Genomic DNA, 22,366 nt, shown 5'->3' with positions numbered 1-22,366 from the left:
CTTTTCAGTATTCCATTGCAAATTGTTAAAGGGTACAGACGGTACAAAGGATAAACCTTTGTTCAAAAGTTTAGTCTCTGAGTCCGACAGAATATATGAAGATAAATTGCAGATTACTTCTTGTTGGACCGTGGCGGTCTGCCCACTCGGCCTCTGCCTTTTGCATTGTCCCCCTCTGCGTGTGAATCTGCGTTTCTTGAAATGGAAGAAGCCTTTGGTGTCACCCCTAAAGGGGCTGATGCCTGATTGGATTTGTCTGATTCACTTGTGGATTCCAAAGATGAATCTATGCCTCCACGAGGATTATGTTTGTACTGACGTTTGAAAAACGGACGTCTTCTTTCTGACGGATTGGACCCAGAGAGCCAACGGTAAACTGTATGCCTTTCGTAGTCTTCTTCTACTTTAGACAGCTTCTGTTTCTTGAAGTCGATAAGCTCTTTCTTGTAGTGCGTAATTTGAGTTTGCAACTTATTGATCCAGTCTCCATCTGTATCCGCAACCAAGATGGATAAATTGGATTTCTCAAATGAGGAGATTTTAGCTTTCACCGATTCTAATTCCTTGGTGGATTGCTCGATTACTAGTAGAATTAAATCTAATGAACACTTATTTAAAATAGCAACCCACCGTCGGCAGAACGTGGCATCGTGCCTCCCAATGGTGGGACAGTTACGTACCCGGAAACCCCTCGGGATCTTTTTGGACCTATAGTAGTCGCTTAGGGATAGTCCATGTAGATCAAAGTCCACTTCTTTCTTTTTAAGATTGTACAGATCTCTGAAAACAATATTAGGGGTTAAAGCCTGAGCTTCATCCTGTATACCCCTTTTACGCAGAATGGCTTCTGCATCTGATTCCGAAAATGAATGTACGTCTCCTACTGGGAAGTTAAAGTGACCCCATTGGTCATGGATCTCCTCCATCTGAACCCGGTGTCACAAGCTTCACCAACAGACGTAGCTTTTTCTGCAAGTACTTTGGTAATCCAAAAGAGAAACACCTATTGACAGGTGTACTGTTAAAATGTCCGTAAACACAGACCCATTCAGAAAAGCTTGGTGGACAGTTCAGTGTACAAAAAGTAGCTGGTTGCCTTTACCAGGAGAAACACAGCCAGTGTTTCACCAAATATACAGAAGAAAGGTACGGCACTCCCAAAGCTATAACTTTAGCACAAGCCGGTGCCTCCGTGAAACCGAAGTAAATGTAATAAAGTATAAACGTGGCACTCACGGCAGTTACAAGAACTCACACGATCAGCAAAAGTTGTAGTAACGTTTCAGTGGACACCCCACTGTCGTCAGACTTTTATTAAACAATGAATAAAAACATACCTTTATAGAACAACCCACGTGTGCTTTCACATACAGGTCCGGTAATACAGAACCGGAAATGAACACGGAAATGATGTAATAGTGCCAATTAGTGCACTGAAAGAAGAAAAGAGACCATCACCATGGTAACCAAATGATTGCGGCAAGAATGTAACAAACCGCTTTGCAGAAAAAGGAGGAGACGTACATTCATTTTCGGAATCAGATGCAGAAGCCATTCTGCGTAAAAGGGGTATACAGGATGAAGCTCAGGCTTTAACCCCTAATATTGTTTTCAGAGATCTGTACAATCTTAAAAAGAAAGAAGTGGACTTTGATCTACATGGACTATCCCTAAGCGACTACTATAGGTCCAAAAAGATCCCGAGGGGTTTCCGGGTACGTAACTGTCCCACCATTGGGAGGCACGATGCCACGTTCTGCCGACGGTGGGTTGCTATTTTAAATAAGTGTTCATTAGATTTAATTCTACTAGTAATCGAGCAATCCACCAAGGAATTAGAATCGGTGAAAGCTAAAATCTCCTCATTTGAAAAATCCAATTTATCCATCTTGGTTGCGGATACAGATGGAGACTGGATCAATAAGTTGCAAACTCAAATTACGCACTACAAGAAAGAGCTTATCGACTTCAAGAAACAGAAGCTGTCTAAAGTAGAAGAAGACTACGAAAGGCATACAGTTTACCGTTGGCTCTCTGGGTCCAATCCGTCAGAAAGAAGACGTCCGTTTTTCAAACGTCAGTACAAACATAATCCTCGTGGAGGCATAGATTCATCTTTGGAATCCACAAGTGAATCAGACAAATCCAATCAGGCATCAGCCCCTTTAGGGGTGACACCAAAGGCTTCTTCCATTTCAAGAAACGCAGATTCACACGCAGAGGGGGACAATGCAAAAGGCAGAGGCCGAGTGGGCAGACCGCCACGGTCCAACAAGAAGTAATCTGCAATTTATCTTCATATATTCTGTCGGACTCAGAGACTAAACTTTTGAACAAAGGTTTATCCTTTGTACCGTCTGTACCCTTTAACAATTTGCAATGGAATACTGAAAAGTATAAATTACAACGCAAAGTAAAATTAAGAGAGCATTTTGATGATCGCATGAATATTGAATCTAATGTTTCTATGCCTGTTAAGTTACAGCCTTTTCGTCCGAAATCTGTGTTTGATCCCTTATCCAATAATTCCAGTTTAAAAACCTTTATGAGAATACTGGATCATGAAGTAAAAACTGTAACAGAGTCTAAAGAAAAGGTTCATCTTAATTTAACTAAGGAAGAATGTATTGCTTTACAAACATTATCTAATAATGACCAATTAATTATCAGGCCAGCAGATAAGGGGGGTTCTATTGTATTGCAAGATTTCAGTGATTACAATACTGAGGCCTTACGCCAGCTATCATGCACTGAAATTTATATTAAATTACCACATAATCCCACTGTCACTTGTAAGAAAAAATTGAAAGAAATTCTATTGCAAGCATTAGATAGCAATTTAATTTCTCCTGAAATTCTGGAAGTTTTAGTACCCCAATTTCCGGTGGTCCCGTTATTCTACTTACTTCCTAAAATTCACAAAGGTCTGAATCCTCCCCCAGGTCGTCCTATTGTGTCAGCCAGGGGTTCATTGTTACAACCCCTATCTGTTTTTCTTGATTGGTTATTACAACCGCTTTTGGGTACGGAATCCAGTTTTTTAGCAGATACCACAACATTTCTTAATAACCTACAAAATTTTACAACAGTACCAGAGGGGTGCTGGCTGGCTACAATTGACGTAGTTAGCTTGTATACTTCAATTCCCCACGAGTTAGGCCTATTGGCAGTTAAACGGTTTTTGTGCAGAAAAAAGGCTTTTGACCAAGGTAAAATTGAGGTTATTGTATTACTATTGGAATTAATTTTGACTAATAATTTTTTTCTTTATGGTAAACAGTTTTTCCTCCAGGTGCAAGGTTGCGCCATGGGCTCTGCCGTCTCTCCGACTTATGCAAATATTGTAATGTTTTCTGTTGAAGAAGATTTATTTTACAGTGATGAGGCATTTAAATCTGAGGCAATTTTATTTAACCGTTACATAGATGATTTATTCATTTTGTGGAAAGGTAACAAGAAAGTTCTGATTGATTTGTTGGAGCTGCATAACGCAGGAGAAAGTACCATCAAATTTACATTTCAGTTTAGCCAGGATGTCATTAATTTTTTAGATGTAAAAGTATCAATTTTGAATAATTCTTTACATACATCCGTCTATACCAAACCAACTGACCGTAACCAATTTCTACATGCCAACAGTTGTCATCCTACTTCTCTCAAAAGGGGTTTGCCCTTTTCCCAGGTGATAAGGATTCGAAGAGTTAACAGTGAGGCTGAAGGGGCGTTACGTCAAATCGACATACTGATTGAGAAGCTATTGCTTAGAGCAGTGGTTCTCAAACTCGGTCCTCAGGACCCCACACAGTGCATGTTTTGCAGGAAACACAGCAGGTGCACAGGTGTATTAATTACTCACTGACACACTTTAAAAGGTCCATAGGTAGAGCTAATTATTTCACTTGTGATTCTATGAGGAGACATGCAAAACATGCACTGTGTGGGGTCCTGAGGACCGAGTTTGAGAACCTGTGGCTTAGAGGGTATTCTAAAACTCTTTTGCAATCAGCTAAGAATAAAGTGATGTCCATGGATAGAACATCTCTCTTACAGAGAAAAAACAAGAACCCTAAATTGCAAAATAAATTCCCCTGGGTCAACAAATTTAACATCAAATCCAACAGTATTACTAAAATTGCCAAAAAACATTGGCCCTTACTGGAAACTGATAAACAACTACATATGTCGGGGTCAAGCTTAATGCCTTGTTTTTCGAGGGGAAAAAATCTGAAGGATTACTTGGTGAAAACAGACGTTTCCAAAGTTGTAATGCAAACTGACACCTCGGTGTCTCATTTTCTATCACATCCCAATGCTAAATTGGGCTGTTTTAGATGTACATGTGTGACCTGCCAATATTTATTGGCAGGCGATTCCTTTAACCATCCCCAGACTGGTAAAAAGATCATGATTAAACACCGTTTAACATGTAATTCAGCCTTTATCATCTATCAGATAGTATGCCCATGTGGGCTCAGCTACATTGGCAAGTCTGAACGCAAGTTCAAAGAAAGAATGACATGCCATAGGTCTGCGATTAGAATCGCATTAGAAACGGGCAAATGTGATCAGCCTGTAGCCAAACATTTCTTGTTGTTTAAACATCCCATTAACAGCATTCGTTATAGAATGATTGACCATATTCCCTTAAACATCAGAGGGGGCAATCGTGCATTACGTTTATTACAAACTGAGGCTAAATGGATAGCATTTTTGGATGTAATTCATCCCAAGGGATTAAATGAACAATTTTCCTACGCGTGTTTTTTGTAAATAGTCTATGCTGGGTTGGAATGTAGCTTTACCCAAATAGCTAGATCTAAGAAGCCGTATGGTGATGGATTTTAGTATAATAATCAATTAACACGCCAGGTTTTCATATATACATGGTTTACTGATCACTCACAGAATTCTTTTGAGCAGTGTTCCTTGATACCTTTTTTCATTATATTTTATATATTTTGTGGTTATGTCTGAGTATCATCCTTTACAACTGTAAAGAATTTAATTCTATGATTATTAGTACTTTATTGTGAATGTTGTTCTTATATCTTTTTCTGCAAAGCGGTTTGTTACATTCTTGCCGCAATCATTTGGTTACCATGGTGATGGTCTCTTTTCTTCTTTCAGTGCACTAATTGGCACTATTACATCATTTCCGTGTTCATTTCCGGTTCTGTATTACCGGACCTGTATGTGAAAGCACACGTGGGTTGTTCTATAAAGGTATGTTTTTATTCATTGTTTAATAAAAGTCTGACGACAGTGGGGTGTCCACTGAAACGTTACTACAACTTTTGCTGATCGTGTGAGTTCTTGTAACTGCCGTGAGTGCCACGTTTATACTTTATTATATATATATATATATATATATATATACACACACACGCATACATACAGGTTGAGTATCCCATATCCAAATATTCCGAAATACGGACTTTTTTGAGTGAGAGTGAGATAGTGAAACCTTTTGTTTTCTGATGGCTCAATGTACACACACTTTGTTTAATACACAAAGTTATTAAATATATTGTATTAAATGACCTTTAGGCTGTGTGTATAAGGTGTATATGAATCATAAATGCATTCTGTGCTTAGACTTAGGTCCCATCGCCATAATATCTCATTATGGGATGCAATTATTCCAAAATACGGAAAAATCCCATATCCAAAATACCTCTGTTCCCAAGCATTTTGGATAAGGGAGACTCAACCTGTATGTATATATATATATATATATATATATATATATATATATACACACACACACACACACACACACACACACACATGTATATTAATATTTATTAGTCTTATATATCATTGGTATCCTGTGTATGTGTATGTACAGCAGTACTCCTGTGCTCATATGCAGGGACGTAGCCAGAACTTTGGGGGTCCGTCACACCTGATCGCACGCTAGCTTTTTTTCCTGCACTGTGATCAGGTAAGAACTGCGCATGTGTATGCACTGCGCAGGCATGACGTACGGGTACAAAGCGGATTGTTGCTGTGCGATGGGTTTTACGGAGAATCCATTTGCACAGCCGCAAGGTGATTGACAGGAAGTGGGCGTTTGTGGGTGGCAACTGACCGTTTTCTGAGAGTGGTTGGTAAAACGCAGGCGTTCCCAAGCGCTTGCAGGGCGGGAGTCTGACGTCAATTCCGGTCCCTGACAGGTTGAAGTGATGGCAGCGGCTGAGTAAGTCCTGGGCTACTCAGAAACTGCACAAACTGTTTTTGTACGCTCGGCTGCACATGCGATCGCACACTTGCACAGCTAAAATACACTCCTGGTGGGCGGCGACTATGTGAACGCAGGACTGCAAAAAACAGCTAGCAAGCAATCAGATCTGAATTACCCCGTTTGTGCGCCCAATAGCACCATTTTGAAAGGACCCTGATCCCAAAGCTTTAGAGACACCTCTCCTCAGTAGTTGGTAATATTATGCCCTAATTACATAGTAGTGCCTTAGTTAATTTTATGCCCCATAGTTTATTTTATGCCCCATAGTAGTGCCCTAATTACATAATGTCTAATTGTAGTACTGCCAGTACACATTATGCCACACAGTACCTCCAATTCATATTATAACATACAGTGTCCCCAGTTCATATTATGCCACATTACAGTGCCCCCTTACCTTTATAACTTCTACTACTCACACCTCTTACTGATAACGGAATGTGAAACCATCTTAGGGCCCCCCTGCCTTAATCCAGCTCTGCCCTGATTGCACCTTACCCCCATACTGTAGCTGTTACATTCTTATGGAAAAAAAAAAAGAAATCAGAGATATATACATACAAATGGGCTCATCAGTGCCATTTCCCTGCATTGGTTATGAGGCACAATGATCACTATAGCTACATGCATTTTACATAATGTTTCTCGTGGCCACTTACAGTATATGGAAACGCTTGTAAAACACATTACAGGGACAAATTCTGCAAAATATCAGTGTATTTTCTTCAGCAAGTAGATCTTACTAACGTTGGGGCTCATTTACATTTGGATGTAAGTAATTTCCATGACACGCCTCTCAGATGTAGCGGTACACGTCCGCGCTGAGAGATGCAGACTTGCCTACCCTCCCGCATTCAGCGGGAGGCTCCCGATTTTGACATGAGCCTCCCGCTGCCCCGCATACCTAGACAGCCCTCCCGGATTTTGACAGTCCGTAGTTGAAGATCTGTACTGCGCATGCGCAATTCCGGAGATCGGGGGGCGGGGCCTGCACAGGAAACTTCAGAGCCGGTCACCGCAGGGTTGTGTGCAGTGGTTTCTTCCCTGCCATATACACAGAGAGGCAGAGCTTTGCTTCCTGGTTACTGGCCCCTCCCACCACACTGAGATGGTAGCGTGTAGCAGTAACTTTCCTCCTCCTGCTCCTCGATGAGGTGTGCCTGCGCTGTGCTGCCATCCCACAGACCCACACTGACTCCTGGGGCCGGCTCCCAGTCCTCCTTACAGGAAGAAGCAACATAGCCAGGTGGGTGCTGTGTGGAATAGGGGCTGTGTGTCCTGTAATGTGGCACTGGGTGTTATATGGGGGAGGGGGGCTGTGTTTGCAGTGTGTAATCTAGTACAGGGTGTAATATGGGGGAGGGTGTGTGTGTGTGTGTATGTGTGTATAATGTAATGTGCTGGTTGTAATATGTGGAGGGGGTGTGTATAATGTAATGTGCTGGCTGTAATATGTGGAGGGGGTATGTATAATGTAATGTGCTGGCTGTAATATGTGGAGGGGGTGTGTATAATGTAATGTGCTGGCTGTAATATGTGGAGGGGGTGTGTATAATGTAATGTGCTGGCTGTAATATGTGAAGGGGGTGTGTATAATGTAATGTGCTGGCTGTAATATGTGGAGGGGGTGTGTATAATGTAATGTGCTGGCTGTAATATGTGGAGGGGGTGTGTATAATGTAATGTGCTGGCTGTAATATGTGGAGGGGGTGTGTATAATGTAATGTGCTGGCTGTAATATGTGGAGGGGGTGTGTATAATGTAATGTGCTGGCTGTAATATGTGGAGGCAGTGGCGTAACTACTGCCCCCGCAGTCCTCGCGGTGGCTTGGGGGCGAGGGGCTGCGGGGGCGCCACTGATTACAGCAGACTGACATGCGGACGAGCGCCCGCATGTCAGTCTGCTTTCTCCTTCCCTCCGCCCGGTCCGCCGCTTTTTGGAGGGACACGGAGGGCACAGTGCGCGCCTCTCCTGTGTCCCTCCTGCTGCATCATCTCCGGCGGCCGCGGGTCTGATAGGGAGAAGTGCCGTCCGTGAGCTCTAATTGGCTCACGGACGGCACTTCCCCCTATTAGACCCGCGGCCGCCGGAGATGATGCAGCAGGAGGGACACAGGAGAGGCTGTGCCCTCTGTGTCCCTCCAAAAAGCGGCGGCGGCTGGGGGGATGATAATATCTGGCAGGGGGGGATATCTGGCACTGGGGCATTATCTGGCACTGGGGCATTATCTGGCACTGGGGGGGAATATCTGGCGGGGGGGGTGGATATCTGGCACTGGGGCATTATCTGGCACTGGGGGGAATAACTGGCACTGGGGCATTATCTGGCACTGGGGGGAATAACTGGCACTGGGGCATTATCTGGCACTGGGGGCATATATGACACAGGGGGGGAATAACTGGCAGGGGGGGGATATCTGGCACTGGGGCATTATCTGGCACTGGGGGGGAATATCTGGCGGGGGGGAGGGGGTGGATATCTGGCACTGGGGCATTATCTGGCACTGGGGGCATATATGACACAGGGGGGGAATAACTTGCAGGGGGGGGGGATATCTGGCACTGGGGCATTATCTGGCACCGGGGCATATATGGCACTGGGGGGGGGGATATCTGGCACTGGGGGCATATATGGCACTGGGGGGGGGCATATCTGGCACTGGGGGCATATACGGCACTGGGGGGAATATATGGCACTGGGCATATTTGGCACTGGGGGGGAATATATGGCACTGGGGGCATATCTGGCACTGGGGGCATATGTGGCACTGGGGGGGAATATCTGGCACTGGGGGCATATGTGGCACTGGGGGGGGGTATATGTGTACCTGGCACATGGGGGGGGGGGGCTATATTTGGCACTGGGGCATGTGAGTACCTGGCACCGTGGGGGAATATCTGGCACTGGGGACATATGTGGCACTGGGAGCACAGCCCTAGCAACGAGCATGACACCCAGTGCATGAAACACCTGGCAACGAGCATGACACACAGTGCATGAAACACCTGGCAACGAGCATGACCCCCAGTGCATGAAACCCCTGGCAACGAGCATGACACCCTGAGCATGAAAACCCCTGGCACCGTGCATGGAACCAAGAGCATGAAACCCCTGGCAACGAGCATGACACCCAGTGCATGAAACCCCTGACAACGAGCAGGTAATTGAAAAGTAATTAGAAGCCTTATTATAAGACTTAATGTGTAATGGGCATTATGGTGTGTGGCATAATGTATCACGGACATTGCGGTGTGTGTCATAATGTGTCACAGGCATTACGGTGAATGGTATACTATATCGCGGGCATTGTGATATGTGGTATAATGTCTCAGGGTCATTGCAGTGTGTGGCATAATGTATCACGGTCATTGCGGTGTGTGTCATAATGTCAGGCATTACGGTGTGTGGTATACTATTTCACGGGCATTGTGGTATGTGGTATAATGTCTCAGGGTCATTGCAGTGTGGCATAATACATAACGGACATTGCGGTGTGTGGCATAGGGTGTAACGGGCAGGGCATTGCGGTATGTGTCACAGGCATTACGGTGTATGGTATACTATATCACGGGCATTGTGGTATAATGTATCACGGACATTGCAGTGTGTGTCATAATGTGTCACAGACATTGTATGTGCTATAATGCAGTGTGTAGCATAATGTATAACGGGCATTGCGATTCCTGTCATAATGTGTCACAGGCATTACGGTGTGTGGCATAATGTGTCACGGGCATTACGGTGTGTGGCATAATGTGTCGGGGGCATTACAGTGTGTGCATATTGTGTTGTGCATTATTGTGTGCGGCATAATGTCTAAGGGCATTGCAGTATGTGGCATAATGTATACTGGGCATTACTATAATGAGGAAAAATGACAAATAATGTAAGGGGCATGAATCAGGATTATTTTTCTTTCCTGTGGTGGCCAACGTATGGGCGTGCAGGTTGCAGAACTGGGGTATAAGGTAGTCTTTTCCTGAAATGCCACGCACCTTTTTGCGAAACCACACCCATTCCAACGGAACCACACCCCTTATAATGTAATGTGCTGGCTGTAATATGTGGAGGGGGTGTGTATAATGTAATGTGCTGGCTGTAATATGTGGAGGGGGTATGTATAATGTAATGTGCTGGCTGTAATATGTGGAGGGGGTGTGTATAATGTAATGTGCTGGCTGTAATATGTGGAGGGGGTATGTATAATGTAATGTGCTGGCTGTAATATGTGGAGGGGGTGTGTATAATGTAATGTGCTGGCTGTAATATGTGGAGGGGGTATGTATAATGTAATGTGCTGGCTGTAATATGTGGAGGGGGTGTGTATAATGTAATGTGCTGGCTGTAATATGTGGAGGGGGTGTGTATAATGTAATGTGCTGGCTGTAATATGTGGAGGGGGTATGTATAATGTAATGTGCTGGCTGTAATATGTGGAGGGGGTATGTATAATGTAATGTGCTGGCTGTAATATGTGGAGGGGGTATGTATAATGTAATGTGCTGGCTGTAATATGTGGAGGGGGTGTGTATAATGTAATGTGCTGGCTGTAATATGAGGAGGGGGTATGTATAATGTAATGTGCTGGCTGTAATATGTGGAGGGGGTATGTATAATGTAATGTGCTGGCTGTAATATGGGGGTTATGTATAATGCATACTTACCTACCCTCCTTAACTGAGCCTCCCGCTGCCCCGCAAACCGTCCCTGTCCTCCCGGTTTTTCACATTTTTGGGGGGAAATATGGACTGCGCATGCGCCTGTCCCAAAGTGCCGGTGACGGAGGCGGAGCTCTGATCTACAGGACCGTAGAGCAAGTACGGGTGCCCCTAGTGTCCGGCTCTGGTGGTGGAAGATGCAGTGTCGCTGGCGGGTGGAAGGTGCAGTGCCGCTGGCGGGTGGAAGGTGCAGTGCCGCTGGCGGGTGGAAGGTGCAGTGCCGCTGGCGAGTGGAAGGTGCAGAGCCGATGGTGGGTGGTTTGTGCAGAGCCGCTGGCGGGTGGTTTGTGGCACCGGCCAGCGGCTCTGCATTTGCGCTGTTACACGCCGCTGCCCGCTAAGCAGAGATCGGGCAGCAGCACGCAGGACAGCTCACACAGTTGAGCTGAGCCTGCAGCGGGAGGAAGCGCCAGGAGCCGGCTAGCAGTAGTATAAACATGCAGCTCCGTTTGGGCGGCCGCTGGCAGAGCAGCTGAGTAAGCTGATGTGAGCCAGCAGCAGCGGGAGCGCCAGAACGGATGCGAGACTGGCAATAGTAACCTGCCAGAGTGCGGAAGGGAGGAGGGGGGAGAAGGAGGAGAGAGGCTGCCTCTAACGCTAATTTACTGGACCGATTGCTGCGCTAACAAATCTGGGCTCTGGTCCTGGGTAAGGGCTACATGCCCAGATGCAGCAGCTCCTCCTCCCTTGGGCACTATGCTGTCAGCCAGCCACCATGTCCTGCCTGGATCCTCCTGCCTATGGGTCCGACGGCCTCCCTCAGTGACACCCTGCAGCTCACCTCGACGTTGATTGCACACAGTGTGGTGAGTAACCTGATAGCCCTGTATGTGACCCCCTACCTGTGTGTGTGACCCCCTGTACCCCCTACCTGTGTGTGAGCCCCTATACCCCCTACCTGTGTGTGAGCCCCTATACCCCCTACCTGTGTGTGAGCCCCTATACCCCCTACCTGTGTGACCCCCTATACCCCATACCTGTGTGTATGTGACCCCCTACCTGTGTGTGTGACCCCCTGTACCCCCTACCTGTGTTTGAGCCCCTATACCCCCTACCTGTGTGTGTGACCCCCTGTACCCCCTACCTGTGTGTGAGCCCCTATACCCCCTACCTGTGTGTGAGCCCCTATACCCCCTACCTGTGTGTGAGCCCCTACCTGTGTGTGTGACCCCTGCATCCCCTACCTGTGTGTGTGACCCCTGCATCCCCTACCTGTGTGTGTGACCCCCTGTACCCCCTACCTGTGTGTGAGCCCCTATACCCCCTACCTGTGTGTGAGCCCCTATACCCCCTACCTGTGTGTGAGCCCCTATACCCCCTACCTGTGTGTGAGCCCCTATACCCCATACCTGTGTGTGTGTGTGACCCCCTACCTGTGTGTGTGACCCCCTGTACCCCCTACCTGTGTCTGACCCCTGCACCCCCTACCTGTGTGTGTGACCCCCTAGCTGTGTGTGTGACCCCCTACCTGTGTGTGTGACCCCCTGTACCCCCTACCTGTGTGTGTGACCCCATGTACCCCCTAGCTGTGTGTGTGACCCCCTGTACCCCTACCTGTGTGTGTGACCCCCTGTACCCCCTAGCTGTGTGTGTGACCCCATGTACCCCCTAGCTGTGTGTGTGACCCCCTGTACCCCTACCTGTGTGTGTGACCCCCTGTAACCCCTAGCTGTGTGTGTGACCCCCTGTACCCCCTAGCTGTGTGTGTGACCCCCTGTACCCCCTAGCTGTGTGTGTGACCCCATGTACCCCCTAGCTGTGTGTGTGACCCCATGTACCCCCTAGCTGTGTGTGTGACCCATGTACCCCCTAGCTGTGTGTGTGACCCATGTACCCCCTAGCTGTGTGTGTGACCCATGTACCCCCTACCCCTGTGTATGTCACCTTGTACCCCCCTAGTCCTCCCAGTGTTTGACACCCTGTATCCGCTACCTTTGTGTGTATGACACCCTATACCCCCATCCCCCGTGTGTAATACCCTATACTCCCTAACCCTCCCCCCGTGTGTGACACACTGTACACCCTCTACCTCTGTGTGTCACCCTGAACCCCCCAACCCATTCTCAGGGGTAATACGGGTGATTATATTTTTGATCTGTGAGAGCTGTTAAATTTGCTTTTTTATTGTAGTTTGTCCCCAACCTTCCTCTTCCTACTCATACCTTCTGTCCGTGGTTCCCAGTCAGCAACCCCCAACTCCTCTGTCCCTTGGTCACAGCCCATCACTCTAAACCCTTTGCTCCCCAGTCAACGTCCGTCACCCCAAAATCTCTGCCTCACAGTCACAGCCCGGCACCCATAATCAAAAAATATTGTCACCTCTGTCCCCCTGTCACAGAAACCTCGGCCTCACAGGCACAGCCTGTCACCCCACACCCTCTACCCCTGCTCACATGCTATCACCTCACAGAATCTGCCACCCGCTCACAGCCTGTCACCCCGCACCCTCTACCCCTGATCACAGGCTATCACCTCACACAATCTGCCACCCGCTCACAGCCTGTCACCCCACACCCTCTACCCCTGCTCACATGCTATCACCTCACACAATCTGCCACCCGCTCACAGTCTGTCACCCCACACATCTACCCCTGCTCACATGCTATCACCTCACACACTCTGCCACCCGCTCACAGCCTGTCACCCCACACCCTCTACCCCTGCTCATATGCTATCACCTCACACAATCTGCCACCCGCTCACAGCCTGTCACCCCACACATCTACCCCTGCTCACATGCTATCACCTCACACACTCTGCCACCCGCTTACAGCCTGTCACTCCACACCCTCTACCCCTGCTCACATGCTATCACCTCACACAATTTGCCACCCGCTCACAGCCTGTCACCCCACACATCTACCCCTGCTCACATGCTATCACCTCACACACTCTGCCACCCGCTCACAGCCTGTCACCCCACACCCTCTACCCCTGCTCATATGCTATCACCTCACACAATCTGCCACCCGCTCACAGCCTGTCACCCCACACATCTACCCCTGCTCACATGCTATCACCTCACACACTCTGCCACCCGCTTACAGCCTGTCACTCCACACCCTCTACCCCTGCTCATATGCTATCACCTCACACAATCTGCCACCCGCTCACAGCCTGTCACCCCACACATCTACCCCTGCTCACATGCTATCACCTCACAGCCTGTCACCCCACACCCTCTACCCCTGCTCACCTGCTATCACCTCACACAATCTGCCACCCGCTCACAGCCTGTCACCCCACACCCTCTACCCCTGCTCACATGCTATCACCTCACAGCCTGTCACCCCACACCCTCTACCCCTGCTCACATGCTATCACCTCACACAATCTGCCACCCGCTCACAGCCTGTCACCCCACACATCTACCCCTGCTCACCTGCTATCACCTCACACAATTTGCCACCTGCCCACAGCCTGTCACCCCACACCCTCTACCCCTGCTCACATGCTATCACCTCACACAATCTGCCACCCGCTCACAGCCTGTCACCCCACACATCTACCCCTGCTCACATGCTATCACCTCACACAATTTGCCACCTGCCCACAGCCTGTCACCCCGCACCCTCTACCCCTGCTCACATGCTATCACCTCACAGCCTGTCACCCCACACCCTCTACCCCTGCTCACATGCTATCACCTCACACAATCTGCCACCCGCTCACAGTCTGTCACTCCACACATTTATCTACTTGACACAGTCCTTCGCCCCACAACCTGTCCTCTTGTCACAGTCCGTCACCCCACAACCTCTGTCCCCCAGCCTGTTACCACATAACCGCTGATACTTTTAAATGTATTTTGTGTGAATCTGGCATTTTAGTGTAGTTTTATGTGGATTTGGATTTTTTTTTGGTGTTTTATGTTCATCTGGTATTTTCAGTGGATATGGATGTTTTCATTGTATTATGTGGATGTGGTATTTTCAATGTATTTTAATTTGGATGTATCTTTTTTTTTAATGTAGGCCAGAGTTTCACATACTCCGCCATCCAGTACAGGTTTTAAGGATAGCCATGCTTGAGCACAGGTGACTTAGGGCCTAATTCAGACCTGATCACAAAAGCAAAATCTTTCTCTCTCTTATGGGCAAAACCATGTGCACTGCAGGTGGGGCAAATGTAACATGTGCAGAGAGAGGTAGATTTGGGTGAGTTACAGTGTTTCTGTGCAGGGTAAATATACTGGCTGCTTTATTTTTACACTGCAATTTAGATTTCAGTTTGAACACACCCCACCCAAATCTAACTCTCTCTGCACATGTTACATCTGCCCCCCCTCCCCGCACTGCACATGGTTTTGCCCATTAGAGAATGTTTTTGCTGTTGCGATCAGGTCTGAATTAGGCCCTTAATCAGTAACTCAGTCAATTTGATTTAACTATCTGACATTACAGTCCAGGTTTTCAGGATTTCCATGCTTGTGTCCAGAGTTTGGGAAACTCTGATGGGACCCATAGTAGCGGTGTCATCAGTTCAAATTAAATGTGATGAGATCAATCACCACTCTTCAAATCGATGGCGCGCCGCTGTGGCTACATCTCAAGCTATTTTCTGCTGGCTGCGCACAGCATGCTGGGAGGAGGGACGGCATTGTCTGCTAGGGGCACGAACAAAAATCTTGCCTAGGGCATCAAATTGTCTAGGGCGAGCTCTGCGGGTGGGGCTCTGATACATGAGTGACAGCGCTGCTGGGTACGTGAGTTTTTTTTTTTTAACTTGTTGTAGTTCTTCTCTGTGAAAGCCGGAGTGACAGAGAGAGGCGGGAGGAGAAGCAAGACAACCTCTGGGACCTAGGTGAGGAAGCTATGCAGGATGATATAATAGGTATATTATAGTGAGTAGGGTATGCAGGGTGATATAATAGGTATATAGTGAGTAGGGTACAGAGAGTATATACAATATATAGATATTATATCACCCTCTGTACCTTACTCACTATATACATATTATATAACTTTGTGGTATGCTGCTCTTCGTACTGTAGTTTTCACCTGCCACTGCGGGACACAATCCTTAGTGGAAACAGACACGCCCATGGGTGGAGCTAGACACGCCCCCTTTGGCTGGAACATGACACGCCCTCTCAACGGCGCTCCTTCAATCTCCCTGAAACTACTTTTCAATAGCAGGCAAGTATGGAATTAGGCCCTGTGTCTGCTACCAGTAAAGACTATGGGGGTAATTCCAAGTTGATCGCAGCAGGAAATCTTTTAGCAGTTGGGCAAATCCATGTGCACTGCAGGGGATGCAGATATAACATGTGCAGAGAGAGTTAGATTTGGGTGGGTTATTTTGTTTCTGTGCAGGGTAAATACTGGCTGCTTTATTTTTACACTGCAATTTAGATTGCAGATTGAACACACCCCACCCAAATCTAACTCTCTCTGCACATGTTATATCTGCCTCCCCTGCAGTGCACATGGTTTTGCCCAACTGCTAAAAAAATTCCTGCTGCGATCAACTCGGAATTACCCCCTATGTGTTGTAACTGGAAAACCTGCCTGAGAGTCCTTATTTCAAGTACCCATGTTACAAAATATATATGATGTGTGTATATGTTATGTCTGAGAGAAAATGCCTAGTCTTGTAATACATTGCATTGTCCTGCTTTACTATGGGACTGTAACCACTTCAGGAGCAGAAGGAGTTAATGCAATCAGGAAGTGAGAGAGAGGCTCTGTGTGAGCTCAGAGTGGAGGACATGGATTAGGGGAAGGAGGAGGGAGGAGAAGTTTCCTGTGTGTGTGGAGAGAGGAGCAGGAGTGAGGACGCTGGTGCTGGGCTTGTTTTTCACACATCAGCTGCTTGTTTTTTATTTAGAGTTGGCAACATTGGACACAACACATTTCAGTGGAGGTGGCGGCGGGAGAGGAGGTGACGGTGACCGGCAGTGAGGTGAGCGATGTGCCAGGTGTATGAGAGACGTCTGTGGGCACCATATATGGTATGTGTGACCAGCTCCCCACACGTGGGACCTAGGCCCTAATTCAGACCTGATCGCAAAAGCAAAATCTTACTCTAATGTGCAAAACCATGTGCACTGCAGGTGGGGCAGATGTAACATGTGCAGAGAGAGTTAGATTTGGGTGGGTTATACTGTTTCTGTGCAGGGTAAATACTGGCTGCTTTATTTTTACACTGCAAATTATATTGCAGATTGAACACACTCCACCCAAATATAACTCTCTCTGCACATGTTATATCTGCCTCCCCTGCAGTGCACATGGTTTTGCCCAATTGCTATCAAAAATCCTGCTGTGATCAACTTGGAATTACCCCCTATGTCAGTGTTTCCCAACTGCGGTCCTCAAGGCACACTAACAGTCCTGGTTTTAGTGATATCCAGGCTGGAACACAGGTGACTTAATTAGTACCTCATTTATTTTGATTTAACCATCTGTGCTGAAGCCTGGATATCACTAAAACCTGCACTGTTGGTGTGCCTTGAGGACCGCGCTTGGGAATGCCTGCCCTATGTGCACTGCAGGTGGGGCAGATGTAAAATGTGCAGAGAGAGTTAGATTTGGGTGGGTTATACTGTTCCTGTGCAGGGTAAATACTGGCTGATTTATTTTTACACTGCAATTTAGATTTCAATTTTAACACACCACACCCAAATATAACTCTCTGCACATGTTACATCTGCCCCACCTGCAGTGCAATATGGTTGTGCCCATTAGAGACATTTTTTTACTGTTGCAATCAGGTCTGAATTAAGCCCCTTATGCAGTAAGGATTGCAATTTCTGATAAAAAGCCGTTTCTGCGATCAAATAGTTGCCGCCCAGAAATTGAGAAAAAACGCCCATTGCAGAAACTGTGACTGCATCGCAATATGCAGCTGATCGCAGAACCATGCGCAATTACCGGAACATGGAAGATTTTTCCTATCTGCGCCAGGTAAGGTCGGCTACAATTCTTGTGACACAAGAGGCTGGAAGTGGTCATCGCTGACGTCAGAGGCCCTCCTTAAAAACTCCTGGGACGCCTGCGCTTTATCACATACACCCAGAAAATGGCAGGTTTCCACCCAGAAACGCCGGCTTCCTGTCAGTCAAATAACATCTGCATTGTGATCACGATGTGTACGCATTTACTGTCGCTATTATTACTCGCACGTGCGCAATGCAAACACTGCTCATCCGCAGCCGTTCCATAATAAGCCGGATTGTGATTTGATAATTTTGCAATCCTTATTGAATAAGGTCCTTGGATGGAAGGTGGGCGAGCGGCGGATGGGGGATGGGGATGACCCTGCGGTGTAATACACAGCGCTCATTATATTTATACATGTAGCATCATATACTAGCATATATATTGTGTATATTATATATACAGATGTAGCCATGCTCATCATTGTGTATTGCGGCAGCGATGTGGTGACAAGTGTGCCCACTGCGTACGCATGCACACACCATGTTACCCTATGGCGCTAACACCCGCTGCAATCAGTATCACAGCGGCGCGTTCACACTATGCAGCAATGCGTGGGCATGTGGGAATGCATCACGGTATAGATGAGCGTGGCTACATCTGTAGTATAGGTGTATATAGGGAGAGAAAGCTATATCTATATCCTATCATGTGTATAACCTAGGACAGTATCCCTGCTGTATAATAACACTGTACATTATACATATACAGTATATATAGAGATAGATGTTATTGGTATATAGTCCCTAGTGTATCATGTGTATAACCTAGGACAGTATCCCTGCTGTATAATAACACTGCACATTATACATATACAGTATATATATATAGATGTTATTGGTATATAGTCCCTAGTGTATCATGTGTATAACCTAGGAGAGTGTCCCTGCTGTATAATAACACTGCACATTATACATATACAGTATATATAGAGAGAGATGTTATTGGTATATAGTCCCTAGTGTATCATGTGTATAACCTAGGACAGAGTCCCTGCTGTATAATAACACTGCACATTATACATATACAGTATATATAGAGAGAGATGTTATTGGTATATAGTCCCTAGCATATCATGTGTATAACCTAGGACAGTGTCCCTGCTGTATAATAACACTGCACATTATACATATACAGTATATATAGAGATAGATGTTATTGGTATATAGTCCCTAGTGTATCATGTATATAACCTAGGACAGCGTCCCTGCTGTATAATAACACTGCACATTATACATATACAGTATATATAAAGATAGATGTTATTGGTATATAGTCCCTAGTGTATCATGTATATAACCTAGGACAGCGTCCCTGCTGTATAATAACACTGCACATTATACATATACAGTATATACAGAGATAGATGTTATTGGTATATAGTCCCTAGTGTATCATGTGTATAACCTAGGACATAGTCTCTGCTGTATAATAACACCGCACATTATACATATACAGTATATATAGAGATAGATGTTATTGGTATATAGTCCCTAGTGTATCATGTGTATAACCTAGGACAGCGTCCCTGCTGTATAATTACACTGCACATTATACATATACAGTATATATAGAGATAGATGTTAGTGGTATATAGTCCCTAGTGTATCATGTATATAACCTAGGACAGAGTCCCTGCTGTATAATAACACTGCACATTATACATATACAGTATATATATATAGAGATAGATGTTATTGGTATATAGTCCCTAGCGCATCATGTGTATAACCTAGGACAGAGTCCCTGCTGTATAATAACACTGCACACTATACATAATCATATACAGTATATATAGAGATAGATGTTATTGGTATATAGTCCCTAGCGTATCATGTGTATAACCTAGGGCAGAGTCCCTGCTGTATAATAACACCGCACATTATACATATACAGTATATATAGAGATAGATGTTATTGGTATATAGTCCCTAGCGTATCATGTGTATAACCTAGGGCAGAGTCCCTGCTGTATAATAACACCGCACATTATACATATACAGTATATATAGAGATAGATGTTATTGGTATATAGTCCCTAGCGTATCATGTGTATAAGCTAGGGCAGAGTCCCTGCTGTATAATAACACCGCACATTATACATATACAGTATATATAGAGATAGATGTTATTGGTATATAGTCCCTAGCGTATCATGTATATAACCTAGGTCAGAGTCCCTGCTGTATAATAACACAGCTAATTATACATATACAGTATATATAGAGATAGATGTTAGTGGTACAGGTTAAGTATCCCAAATCCAAATATTCCGAAATACGGAATATTCCGAAATACGGACTTTTTTGAGTGAGAATGAGATAGTGAAACCTTTATTTTTTGATGGCTCAATGTACACACACTTTGGGGTCAATTCTATTCGGCAACTAAAGAATAGCGCCGGGAATTAGCTCCCGACGCTATTCAATTCAGCTAAAGTTAAGTCGGCGATGTCCCGTTCTCGCCGACTTAACAGGTAGTTTTGTCGGGAGAACAGGCATTCTTCGACTTAACTACCCGGCGCGAGGCTGATTCCCGACAGAATCAGCCTCGCGCCAGCCGCGAGGCAGCACTTTTGTCGGGTTTCTTCTCTCATCCCCCGGGGATGAGAGAAGAATTCCCGACAATTGCGGGCAACTAGTAGCAGAATTGAATAGCGTCGGGAGCTAATTCCTGGCGCTATTCTTTAGTTGCCGAATAGAATTGACCCCTTTGTTTAATACACAAAGTTATTAAAAATATTGTATTAAATTACCTTTAGGCTGTGTGTATAAGGTGTATATGAAACATAAATGAATTGTGTGCTTATATTTAGGACCCATCACCATGATATCTCATTAGGGCAGTGTTTTTCAACCACTGTGCCATGGCACACTAGTGTGCCCTGAGCAGACTCCAGGTGTGCCTCCATAGAAGCGCAGCCAGGCCCGTCAGCGTTTTGCTGCTACTGAGGACCTGGAATGATCAACACCGGTGGGTTTAGTAGTTGCGGAGCCAGTTCTAATTTTGGGCCCGGGCAGTGTTGGGCCCTTCAGGCTTTCTCAGATGTGGCTCAGGTGTTACCTACGGAGGAGCTGCGACATGACATCCTAGGACACCGAACTTCTCCATGCATCACCATTATATTTGAGTGTGCCTTGGCAATATTTAAATCTAGTTCAGTGTGCCGCGAGTTGTAAAAGGTTGAAAATCTCTGCATTAGGGTATGCAATTATTCCAAAATACGTAAAAATCCCATATCCAAAATACCTCTGGTCCCAAGCATTTTGGATAAGGGAGACTCAACCTGTATATAGTCCCTAGTGTATCATGTGTATACAGGTTGATTATCCCATATCCAAATATCCGAAATACAGACTTTTTTGAATGAGAGTGAGATAGTGAAACCTTTGTTTTCTGATGGATCAATGTACACAAACTTTGTTTTAGACACAAAGTTATTAAAAATATTGTATTAAATGACCTTCAGGCTGTGTGTATAAGGTGTATATGTAACATAAATGCATTCTGTGCTTAGATTTAGGTCCCATCACCATGATATCTCATTATGGTATGCAATTATTCCAAAATACAGAAAAATCCGATATCCAAAATACCTCTGGTCCCAAGCATTTTGGATAAGGGATACTCAACCTGTATAACCTAGGCCAGTATTCCTGCTGTATAATAACACTGCACATTATACATATACAGTATATATAGAGATAGATGTTATTGGTATATAGTCCCTAGCGTATCATGTGTATAACCTAGGACAGTATTCCTGCTGTATAATAACACTGCACATTATACATATACAGTATATATAGAGATAGATGTTATTGGTATATAGTCCCTAGTGTATCATGTGTATAACCTAGGACAGAGTCCCTGCTGTATAATAACACTGCACATTATACATATACAGTATATATAGAGATAGATGTTATTGGTATATAGTCCCTAGCGTATCATGTGCATAACCTAGGACAGCGTCCCTGCTGTATAATAACACTGCACATTATACCCCTTTTACACTCGCACTCCCGGGATGCTTCCCGGGATGCATTCCCGGGAGTGACCCCTTTCACACTGCACTAAGACCTGGGATGGACCTAGGATGCACCTGGGATGGACCTGGGACGGACCCATTTACACTGATCCCGGGATATCCCTATAATTCAGGTGCTGGGGGCTGAGCTGGAGGCGGAGCCAAAGGCAGTGGGGCATGAAAAGGAGAGATGGACACATTGGAGCACCCTAATCGATGTCTACCATCGATAGCCATGTAATCACTAACCATCGATGGTATAAAAAAAAAATATATATATATATATTAAAAATAAAAATATATATATGATCATCTCCTATCGATGATTTTAAGCATCAGTGCTTCATTCCCGGGCAGCTCAGTCTGTTAAGCAAACTTGGGGAAGGTGGACGAGAGTCGAAGAGCCGTCATTAGTGTTCACTCTAGGAGTGA

General features: G+C 45.7%; 1 protein-coding gene across 2 annotated transcripts in view; it reads left to right on the top strand.

Annotated features, from left to right (window-relative positions):
• Positions 1 to 10,999: 10,999 nt before the first annotated feature.
• Positions 11,000 to 22,366, top strand: part of LOC134936084 (zinc finger protein 84-like) — a 79,306-nt gene continuing 67,939 nt past the window's right edge. Inside the window, exons 1-2 of one of the 2 annotated variants that reach the window (XM_063930995.1) lie at positions 11,000 to 11,769; positions 16,793 to 16,867. The gene's annotated coding sequence lies outside the window, so the exon portion shown is untranslated. Of the gene's footprint in view, positions 11,770 to 16,449; positions 16,868 to 22,366 lie in introns of those variants that run through there. The other variant, XM_063930994.1, reaches the window with a different exon arrangement.

Source organism: Pseudophryne corroboree, chromosome 6, assembly GCF_028390025.1.
Source record: "Pseudophryne corroboree isolate aPseCor3 chromosome 6, aPseCor3.hap2, whole genome shotgun sequence".
In the NCBI taxonomy this organism is placed as follows: domain Eukaryota; kingdom Metazoa; phylum Chordata; class Amphibia; order Anura; family Myobatrachidae; genus Pseudophryne; species Pseudophryne corroboree.
The sequence above is the reverse complement of the archived record's forward strand: the minus strand, read 5'-3'. Positions and strand labels throughout refer to the sequence as shown.